Below are 9,711 nucleotides of genomic sequence, written 5' to 3' on the forward strand. Positions count from 1 at the left end.
TAAAATGTTTTTATCAAGAATTAATTATAAAGAATTAATGGCAAGAAAAAGTTATATACAACCTTAACTCATATGGGACTACCCCCTGAATTTAAGCATATTAATTAGGGGAGGAAAACTAACAAGGATTTTCTTAGTAGCGGCGAGCGAAAAGAAAACAGTTCCAGCATTAAGTCACTTTGTCTATATGGCAAATGTGAGATGCAGTGTATTTAGCGTCAATATTCTAGTATGAGAAATTAACGATTTAAGTCCTTCTTAAATGAGGCCATTTACCCATAGAGGGTGCCAGGCCCGTATAACGTTAATGAATACTAGATGATGTTTCCAAAGAGTCGTGCTGCTTGATAGTGCAGCACTAAGTGGTTGGTAAACTCCATCTAAAAATAAATATAACCATGAGACCCATAGTAAACAAGTACAGTTAGGGGAAAGTTGAAAATAACTCTGAATAGAGAGTTAAACAGTACGTGAAATGCTTAGAGGTTAAGCCCGATGAACCTGAATATCCGTTATGTAAAATTCATCAATAAAATTGTATTATTTAAATAATATTATGGGGATAGTGTGCATTTTTTGGGTATAAGGACATTGTAATCTATTAGCATATACAAAATTTATCATAAAATATAACTTATAGTTATAATTTTATAATGGCTTTGATTTTTGTGTTTATTATATGCACTTGTATGAATAACAATGCGAAAGATTCAGGATACCTTCGGGACCCGGTTTGAAACACGGACCAAGGAGTCTAACATATATGCAAGTTATTGGAATATATACCTAATATCGTAATTAACTTGACTAATAATGGGATTAGTTTTTTAACTATTTATAGCTAATTAACACAATCCCGGGGCGTTCTATATAGTTATTTATAATGTATATTTATATTATTTATGCCTCTTACTGGAACGTACCTTGAGCATATATGCTGTGACCCGAAAGATGGTGAACTATCAGTGATCAGGTTGAAGTCAGGGGAAACCCTGATGGAAGACCGAAACATTTCTGACGTGCAAATCGATTGCCAGAATTGAGTATAGGGGCAAGAGACCAATCGAACCATCTAGTAGCTGGTTCCTTCCGAAGTTTCCCTCAGGATAGCTGATGCATTTTAATATTATATAAAATAATCTTATCTGGTAAAGCGAATGATTAGAGGCCTTACGGTCGAAACGATCCTAACCTATTCTCAAACTTTAACTGGGTAAGAACCTTAACTTTCTTGATATGAAGTTCAAGGTTATGATATAATGTGCCCAGTGGGCCACTTTTGGTAAGCAGAACTGGCGCTGTGGGATGAACCAAACGTAATGTTACGGTGCCCAAATTAACAACTCATGCTGATACCATGAAAGGCGTTGGTTGCTTAAAACAGCAGGACGGTGATCATGGAAGTCGAAATCCGCTAAGGAGTGTGTAACAACTCACCTGCCGAAGCAACTAGCCCTTAAAATGGATGGCGCTTAAGTTGTATACCTATACATTACCGCTAAAGTAGATGATTTATATTACTTGTGATATAAATTTTGAAACTTTAGTGAGTAGGAAGGTACAATGGTAAGCGTATAAGTGTTTGGCGTAAGCCTGCATGGAGCTGCCATTGGTACACATCTAATACATCTAACACATCTAATAATAATAATTGAATGAGACCTTGGAGGACTGAAGTGGAGAAGGGTTTCGTGTGAACAGTGGTTGATCAGGAGTTAGTCGGTCCCAAGTTCAAGGCGAAAGCCGAAAATTTTCAAGTAAAACAAAAATGCCAAATTATATAAACAAAGCGAAAATAATACACTTGAATAATTTTGAACGAAAGGGAATATGGTTCCAATTCCGTAACCTGTTGAGTATCCGTTTGTTATTAAATATGGGCCTCGTGCTCATCCTGGCAACAGGAACGACCATAAAAAAGCCGTCGAGAGATATCGGAAGAGTATTTCTTGCTGTACTACCATGGAAGTCTTTCGCAGAGAGATATGGTAGATGGACTAGAAGAGCATGACATATACTGTTGTGTCGATATTTTCTCCTCGGACCTTGAAAATTTATGATACGCAACCTTCTCAACAGGCCGTACCAATATCCGCAGCTGGTCTCCAAGGTGAAGAGTCTATGTCGACAGAATAATGTAGGTAAGGGAAGTCGGCAAATTAGTTACTTGTTCCCCGGATAGTTTAGTTACGTAGCCAATTGTGGAACTTTCTAGCTAAAATTTTTAAGATATTTTGGGTTAAACCAATTAGTTCTTATTAATTATAACGATTATCAATTAACAATCAATGCCGAACTGGCACGGACTTGGGGAATCCGACTGTCTAATTAAAACAAAGCATTGTGATGGTCCTAGCGGGTGTTGACACAATGTGATTTCTGCCCAGTGCTCTGAATGTCAAAGTGAAGAAATTCAAGACTTCAAGAAATTCCTACTGTCCCTATCTACTTACTGTCAGTGACGGACGTGTTTTCTACGAGCTCCCATTAATAGGTCATTTTTGGTGTAAGTCCGCGGTATGACACCGCCGCACAGGTAGCTGCCAGGAGGCGACTGTCCTCCTGCCATAGACTGATCCTTTTTGGATGTCTATCGGTATGCCGAACAGTGTCCACCGCGGCACTTCAGGTTCTTGGTGGAGCCCCTCCTCTTGACTTGGACGCTAAGAAATTAGCGGTCAATACAAGCTGAAGCGTGGATACCCGCTGGAGGAGAACGACTAGCTCTATGGCGAGGACATTGCGCGTCTAAGCCGGGAGCAAAAAGAGATTCGCCTAGAGGAATGCTTGCTATTGAGTTGGCAAAGCAGACGGGATGACGACAGCAGACCAGGACGGGTGACGCACAGGTTCATCCCGGATATCACCCTTGTCTATCGGGATCCAAATTTTGGTTTCTCGATGATGGCGTCTTTCTTGCTCACTGGGCACTGGTCGTTCAACGCATTTCTGCATGGGAGAGCCCTCAGCGATACCACTGCTTGCGCATGTCGTGATCCATACGAGGATTGGATGCACGTGTTGTGCGCCTGCCCCCTATATGCAGATTTGTGAGACCTCGATGGACTTGGAGTGCAGCGCGTTGGCGAGGACTGGACATTTGAAAGAATCCTGGAGGATCGGGAGAGAACCCAATGGCTGGCTGTGTTCGCTGAGTTGGCTTCGCCGTGTGGTTAGCGGGCGAGAATACTGCCACAACTTGCCGCAGTTTGTCGTAGGAGGCGACTAATGCGGCAATAGGCCACTCCGCCCATGCTTGTCGGCTAGGTAGATCTCGCTCCTTAGCAAGGGGGAGTGCTTGCCCGGCAAGCAAACACTCAAATTGCTACCGGGGTGGTTGCTATGTACATAGCTATAGCTTCCAGACCGGGACGTTTTGTCTAGCGTATCTGGACACATGCATCATATGCTCACTTGTGGGTGTATAGGGTGTCGCGGTTGTAATCCCTTCAATGTGGAACACGCCACGTAAAACAAGTTCGGAGGGATCCGATTCATACACTGTCCCTATCTACTATCTAGCGAAACCAAAGCCAAGGGAACGGGCTTGGAATAATTGGCGGGGAAAGAAGACCCTTTTGAGCTTGACTCTAATCTGGTAGTGTAAGGAGACATAAGAGGTGTAGAATAAGTGGGAGATATTAGACCTCGGTTTGGTATCGTCAATGAAATACCACTACTCTTATTGTTTCCTTACTTACTTGATTAAATGGAACGTGTATCATTTCCTAGCCATTATACGGATATATTTATTATATCATATAATAAATATGATCAAGCTTCTTGATAAATAATCACGAATTTGTTATATAATCACAAACAAATTCTTTAATAAAACGATGCACATATGTATTTTTGATTTGAAAATTTTGTATAACTCCAATTACTCAGGTATGATCCAATTCAAGGACATTGCCAGGTAGGGATTTTGACTGGGGCGGTACATCTCTCAAATAATAACGTAGGTGTCCAAAGGCCAGCTCAGTGCGGACAAAAACCACACATAGAGCAAGAGGGCAAATGCTGACTTGATCTCGGTGTTCAGTACACACCGGGACAGCAAAAGGTCGGCCTTTCGATCCTTTTGGTTTAAAGAGTTTTTAACTAGATGTGTCAGAAAAGTTACCATAGGGATAACTGGCTTGTGGCGGACAAGCGTTTATAGTGATCATTGTGAAGCAAAATTCACCAAGCGTTGGATTGTTCACCCATGCAAGGGAGCGTGAGCAGGGTTTAGACCGTCGTGAGACAGGTTAGTTTTACACTGCTAATGACAAAACGTTGTTGCGACAGTATTCCTGCGTAGTACGAGAGGATCCGCAGGTACGGACCAATGGCACAATACTTGTTCGAGTGAACAGTGGTATGACGCTACGCCCGTGCTGGGCTGCAATGATAAATAAGGGGCAATTTGCATTGTATGGCTTCTAAACCATTTAAAGTTTATAATTTACTTTATAAACGACAATGGATGTGATGCCAATGTAATGTAACATAGTAAATTGGGAGGATCTTCGATCACCTGATGCCGCGTTAATTACATATAAAAGCATTATTTAATACAATGACAAAGCCTAGAATCAATTGTAAACGAATTTTGTAACAGGCAAGGTGCTGTAAGTGGTTGAGCAGCTGCCATACTGCGACCCTCTGAAGCTTATCCTTTGCTTGATGATTCGATATAAAATATATAAGTACTCATCATGTACTTATTATGGGAAGCAGCATTCCATCCCACGGCGCCCAGAGTGCCCAGAGTAGCCAAATTCCTCGTCATCAATTTAGTGGAGTTTTTTAAAAAGTGTTTATTTTCTGAGTGATTTTCGCTGTGAAAAGTGAAATCTTTAAAAACGTACAGACAGTTGGGCCAAGTCCTGGAGTGCGTGTGATACACGAACGCAAGTTCATGCAACGTGTCCTTTGGCTGCTGATGGTATTTAACTTATTTGCAAAAGTGCACGTAGCTAGACTGGTGTCACCAGTCGTCGCCTACTCAGCTGGTAGAACAGCTGTTCCAGTGGTGTGTGTACTGGCTGAACTGAAGCCGATAAACACAACCAGTTTCGACATAAGTGGCACCATTACCCCTATAGTCAAAAATTTCTCCGCCAGAGGGCGTCAATCAGTCCCTTTTTGCTCCCCCCTTCTGCGCCAGACAGACACTCACACTCATACAGAAAAGGCAAAAATCTTAAAGACACGTGCTACTGCACGCAGTTCCCATGGGTAAAAACGCTATGGAAGTGGATAATGTGGCTTTGCCCACTTCTAAGAAAAATGGTTGGAAAACGTTGGTGCCTAAGAAGAATGCAGGCAAGCGCAAGGAGCCACCTAACGTAGCCACGACTGTAAACTTTAAAGTTGCCAAGGTACTAAAACACACATAAAGAAGAAGACGTCGGCCACTGGCAGCTCCAGCTCCAGTGAAAGTTATTCTGACAATGAATCCGAGGAACCAGGTGAGGTACGACAGTTCACCGTGCCCCAAAAGAAAAAGACAGCTAAGCTGGCCAAAGTCAATGAGGTCAGCGATGCTAAGAAGCTGCTGTCAAACACCAACCGATTCGCTGCACTGCCTATCGAAGAGGACGTTGTTACCGAGGAACCAGCTATACCAGTGGAGGCCGCTGTACCCAAGCCCCCTCCAATCATAATACCTGTGGTGCAAAGCATCGCAGACATGTTAGCTGACCTTGGAGAAGTCACCGAGCCAGGTAGCTTCGCTTACAAGGCTACCGGAGGAGGTAGCGTAAAAATTATGCCGAAAGACAGCTCGACATATCGGAAAATTGTTAACCACATGGACAACCACAACATGGCCTTCAGGACTTTCCATCTCAAGGAAACCCGAGCTTTTCGCGTGGTAATTAAGGGGCCACATTCAACAACGCCAGTTGACTACATCACTGAAGAACTAAAGGGGCTGGGACACATTGTTCGAGACATCAAGAACGCCATCTCAAGAACCACAAAGAATCCTTTGGCTATGTTCTTTGTAAACTTGGAGCCTTCAAGCAACAACAAAAAGGTGTTCACAACCGAGGAGCCCAGAAAGTTCAATGACCTGGTGCAGTGCTACCGCTGCCAGGCTTTCGGGCATACCAAGAGGTACTGCAGTCTGCAGTACACTTACGTAAAGTGCGGTCAAGGGCATGCCTCTATCGAGTGCACTAAGGCCAAAGACGCTCCTGCTACATGCGGTAATTGCGGGGAGGCGCACACTGCGTCTGTATATATCGAGACCAAGAAGAGGGCTTCCCCCAAGCCAAAAGCGAAGGCAATGACTCCACCGCCGAGAGAGGCCCATACACCACCAGCGACAACCAACAACGCCACATACTCTGGCTTTAGCTACGCTGACGTCCCCAGGAGAGGATACCCCCAGCAACAGCAACCCAAACACATCTTCAACCAACAAGGTCTCATTGACCGGGTGGCAGCGTTGGAGGCGCATGGAGAACATGATGGACTCAATGTTCTCCCAGTTTAAAGACATGGTGATGACCATGTTCTCCTGCCAGAGAACCATGCCATGAACACACAAATAGTAACCTGGAATGCTAACGGCTTGGCGAGGAACAAGCCAGAAGTGGAGCTCTACCTGAAAGCCAACAAGGCGGATGTGATGCTGGTCAGCGAGACCCACTTTACAACCAGGTCTCACTTCAAAATCCCTGGCTACGAAGTGGTCAACGCCTTGCACCCGGCGGACAGGATCAGAGGTGGAGCCACAGTAATCGTGCTAAGTGGATTACTGTACGAGGAGATGGAGCCTGTGCAGAAGCCGTTACACAATTAGCCATCCCGAGTTGTCATTGCAGCTGAAAAACTTGGGTACCAAATTTCTTATTGGCGGAGACTTAATGCCAAGCACACATGGTGGGGCTCCAGGATTGTCAACCCCAAGGGCAGCACTCTGCTGAGGTGCGTCAGAGAGTTGGGCTGCAATCTGCACACAACGGAAGAGACATACTGGCCCAGTAACCCTAACAAAATACCTCCTTGATTTAGGCATCAGTAGAGGCATCGACCCGGCGAAAGTATCTACAGTTGGGTGCTCTGTGCTCTGACCACAGCATGGTCAGCATACTACTTAGGACCTCCTTCATAAGGACTCCCGGAGGCACCAAACTGATCAGGCGAAATACCGACACAACTGTGTTTAAAAGCTGGCTTGAAGAAAACGTTCACCCACATCCGGCTATCAGCACTGGAGGAGAAATAGACGATGCCGTTGCTAGCCTTACTGGCAAACTCCAGCAGGCGGCAAGGTTGGCCACACCCACACCTCCTACCAACAGTGGGAGACTCCAAGTGGCCCGCAGGGACAACCATCTATGGTCGACTGAACTGGCGTCGATGGTATCGGAGAAAAGGAGGCTGAGGAGAGTCTGGCAGTCTAGCAGATCCCCGTCTGACAAGAGGGCCTACAACAGAGCCTGTAAGGAGTACCTAGTAGAACTGGAGCCTGGCAATGCTGAGCACAACATCTGGAACGCCACCAAATACCTGAAAAGGCCTGTGCGGAGGGTGCCAACTGTTAAAACAGTTGCAGGTGTATTGTGCCGGTCAAGCCAAGAGAAAGCGGATGCGACCATCTGGAAACCAGTTTCCAGCCATTCGCCTTATGTGATGACGAAGACGTTGAAGAGACGAAGCAGTTCGTTGACGCAGCCTGCCCGATGGACCTGCCTTTCGCAGATATAGGTAGTCAGGAGGTTCTGGATGAGATTTCGTGCTTGAAGCTCACCAAAAATCCTGGCCATGACAAAATCGACGCAGCTGCCCTCAAGCTACTCCCAGCAAACTGCATAGAGTTCCTCAAGGCTCCAATGGACCAATGCTTAAGACTGGGACACTTTCCTTCTCAGTGGAAGTGCGCTGAGGTCATCCTCATTCACAAGCCGGGCAAGCCAGAAGCCGAGCTAGGCTCATAAGGGCCCATCAGTCTACTCGCCATCCTGTCAAAAATCCTGGAGAAGCTGTTCCTCAAGAGGTTGCTGACCATTCTGGAGGAAAAGAGGATCATCCCCGACCACCAGTTCGGTTTCAGGCAAGGACATGGCGCCATTCAGCAGTGCCACCGGGTCGTCTCCAGGGTCTTGGATGCCTTCGAAAATAAGAAATATTGCGCAGTAGTCTTTCTGGATGTGAGGCAGGCTTTCGACAGGGTGTGGCACCTCGGCCTGCTATTCAAGCTGAAGCAACAGTTACCGACCCCAAATCACCCCAACACGTGGTACTGTTACAACAGCGAACTCGGTCCTGTGCTGTACAACATATACACCTCAGATAAGCCAGTATCTGAAGACAACAGAATATTGACATGCACCTACGCGGACGACACAGCGCTCCTGTGCTCAGACGCAACTTCTACTCTGGCAGCGCAAGGGCTGTAAAACGAGCTGGACACGATTCAGTCATGGCTGAAAAGGTGGAACATCACCATAAACGCTGACAAATCCATCTACGTCACGTTTACACTCAGACTAGGGAACTGTCCACCCGTCCACATCAACGGCACCAACATACCGTCCAATTCGAAGGCCAAGTACCTGGGACTAAACCTGGACAAGCGTCTCACATGGAAGGACCACATAGGGGAAAAAGTAAAACTCATGAGCCACAAATGCCGCTCCATGACATGGCTCCTGGGCAGACGAAGCACGCTACCCACTAGATACAAACTACTGCTCTACAAAGCCATCATAAAGCCGGCTTGGACATACGGCATTAGGCTGTGGGGCACTGCCTCCCCTACAAACATTAAAAAATCTACAGAGAGCAGAATGCCGCATTCTAAGAATCATCCTCAACTGCCCTTACTACGTGAGGATCACAAAAAAATCAACAGGGACCTCAAAATGCAAAGTGTGAAAAGCTAGCAGGAGGCACCTGGAGAATCTGGAGAACTACCAGAACCAACTTGCAATCAACCTCCTTGACAACAGCCTACAGCGCAGAAGACTCCGAAGAAACCACCCACTTGACCTACCTTTCCGGATTCCCTAAAGGAATCCTCTGATGACCCTAGCTAACAAATATAAGATTTTTAGTGACGCATATGATATTGTCCCTATCATATTATAGAAAGAAAGAAATTAAGAAATCAAGTCAAGTTGCCAAGACGCATATGACATTGTCCCTAACTTATTATAGAAATAAATAAGTTAAAGAAATCAAGTCAAGTTGCCAAGACGCATATGATATTGACCCTAACATCTAATAGAAATAAAGAACTTAAAGAAATCAAGTCAAGTTGCTAAGACATATTACATATGATATTGTCCCTATCATGTTATAAAACTAAAGAACTTAATGAAATAAAGTCAAGTTGCCAAATGCATTGTCAATGGTGAACTTTGTGTGTATATGGACAATAATATACACGCGTTGCGCGTTGTTCTTCTTAGTTATGAGCATACGTTGGCTAATGCAACAACCTAAAATATACAATGTTGTACCTGGTACCCATCAGGTTAATGTTTTATATAAATTGCAGTATGTATCGCCCAAACATAGTTAAATATAAACCGTAAATAACCAGATTATATGATACATAATGCTTATATGAAACTAAGACATTTCGCAGCATTTATTTTAGGTATAAAAATACATTTATTGAAGGAATTGATATATGCCAGTAAAATGGTGTATTTTTAATTTCTTTCAATAAAAACAAAATTGACATTATATAAAAATGAATTATAA

General features: G+C 44.5%; 1 pseudogene; it reads left to right on the forward strand.

The window, feature by feature from the left end:
* Positions 1 to 58: 58 nt before the first annotated feature.
* Positions 59 to 4,680, forward strand: LOC113564696 (annotated as a pseudogene).
* The last annotated feature ends 5,031 nt before the right edge of the window (positions 4,681 to 9,711 follow it).

This window comes from Drosophila erecta, unplaced genomic scaffold (genome assembly GCF_003286155.1).
Source record: "Drosophila erecta strain 14021-0224.00,06,07 unplaced genomic scaffold, DereRS2 tig00000329-arrow-arrow-pilon, whole genome shotgun sequence".
In the NCBI taxonomy this organism is placed as follows: domain Eukaryota; kingdom Metazoa; phylum Arthropoda; class Insecta; order Diptera; family Drosophilidae; genus Drosophila; species Drosophila erecta.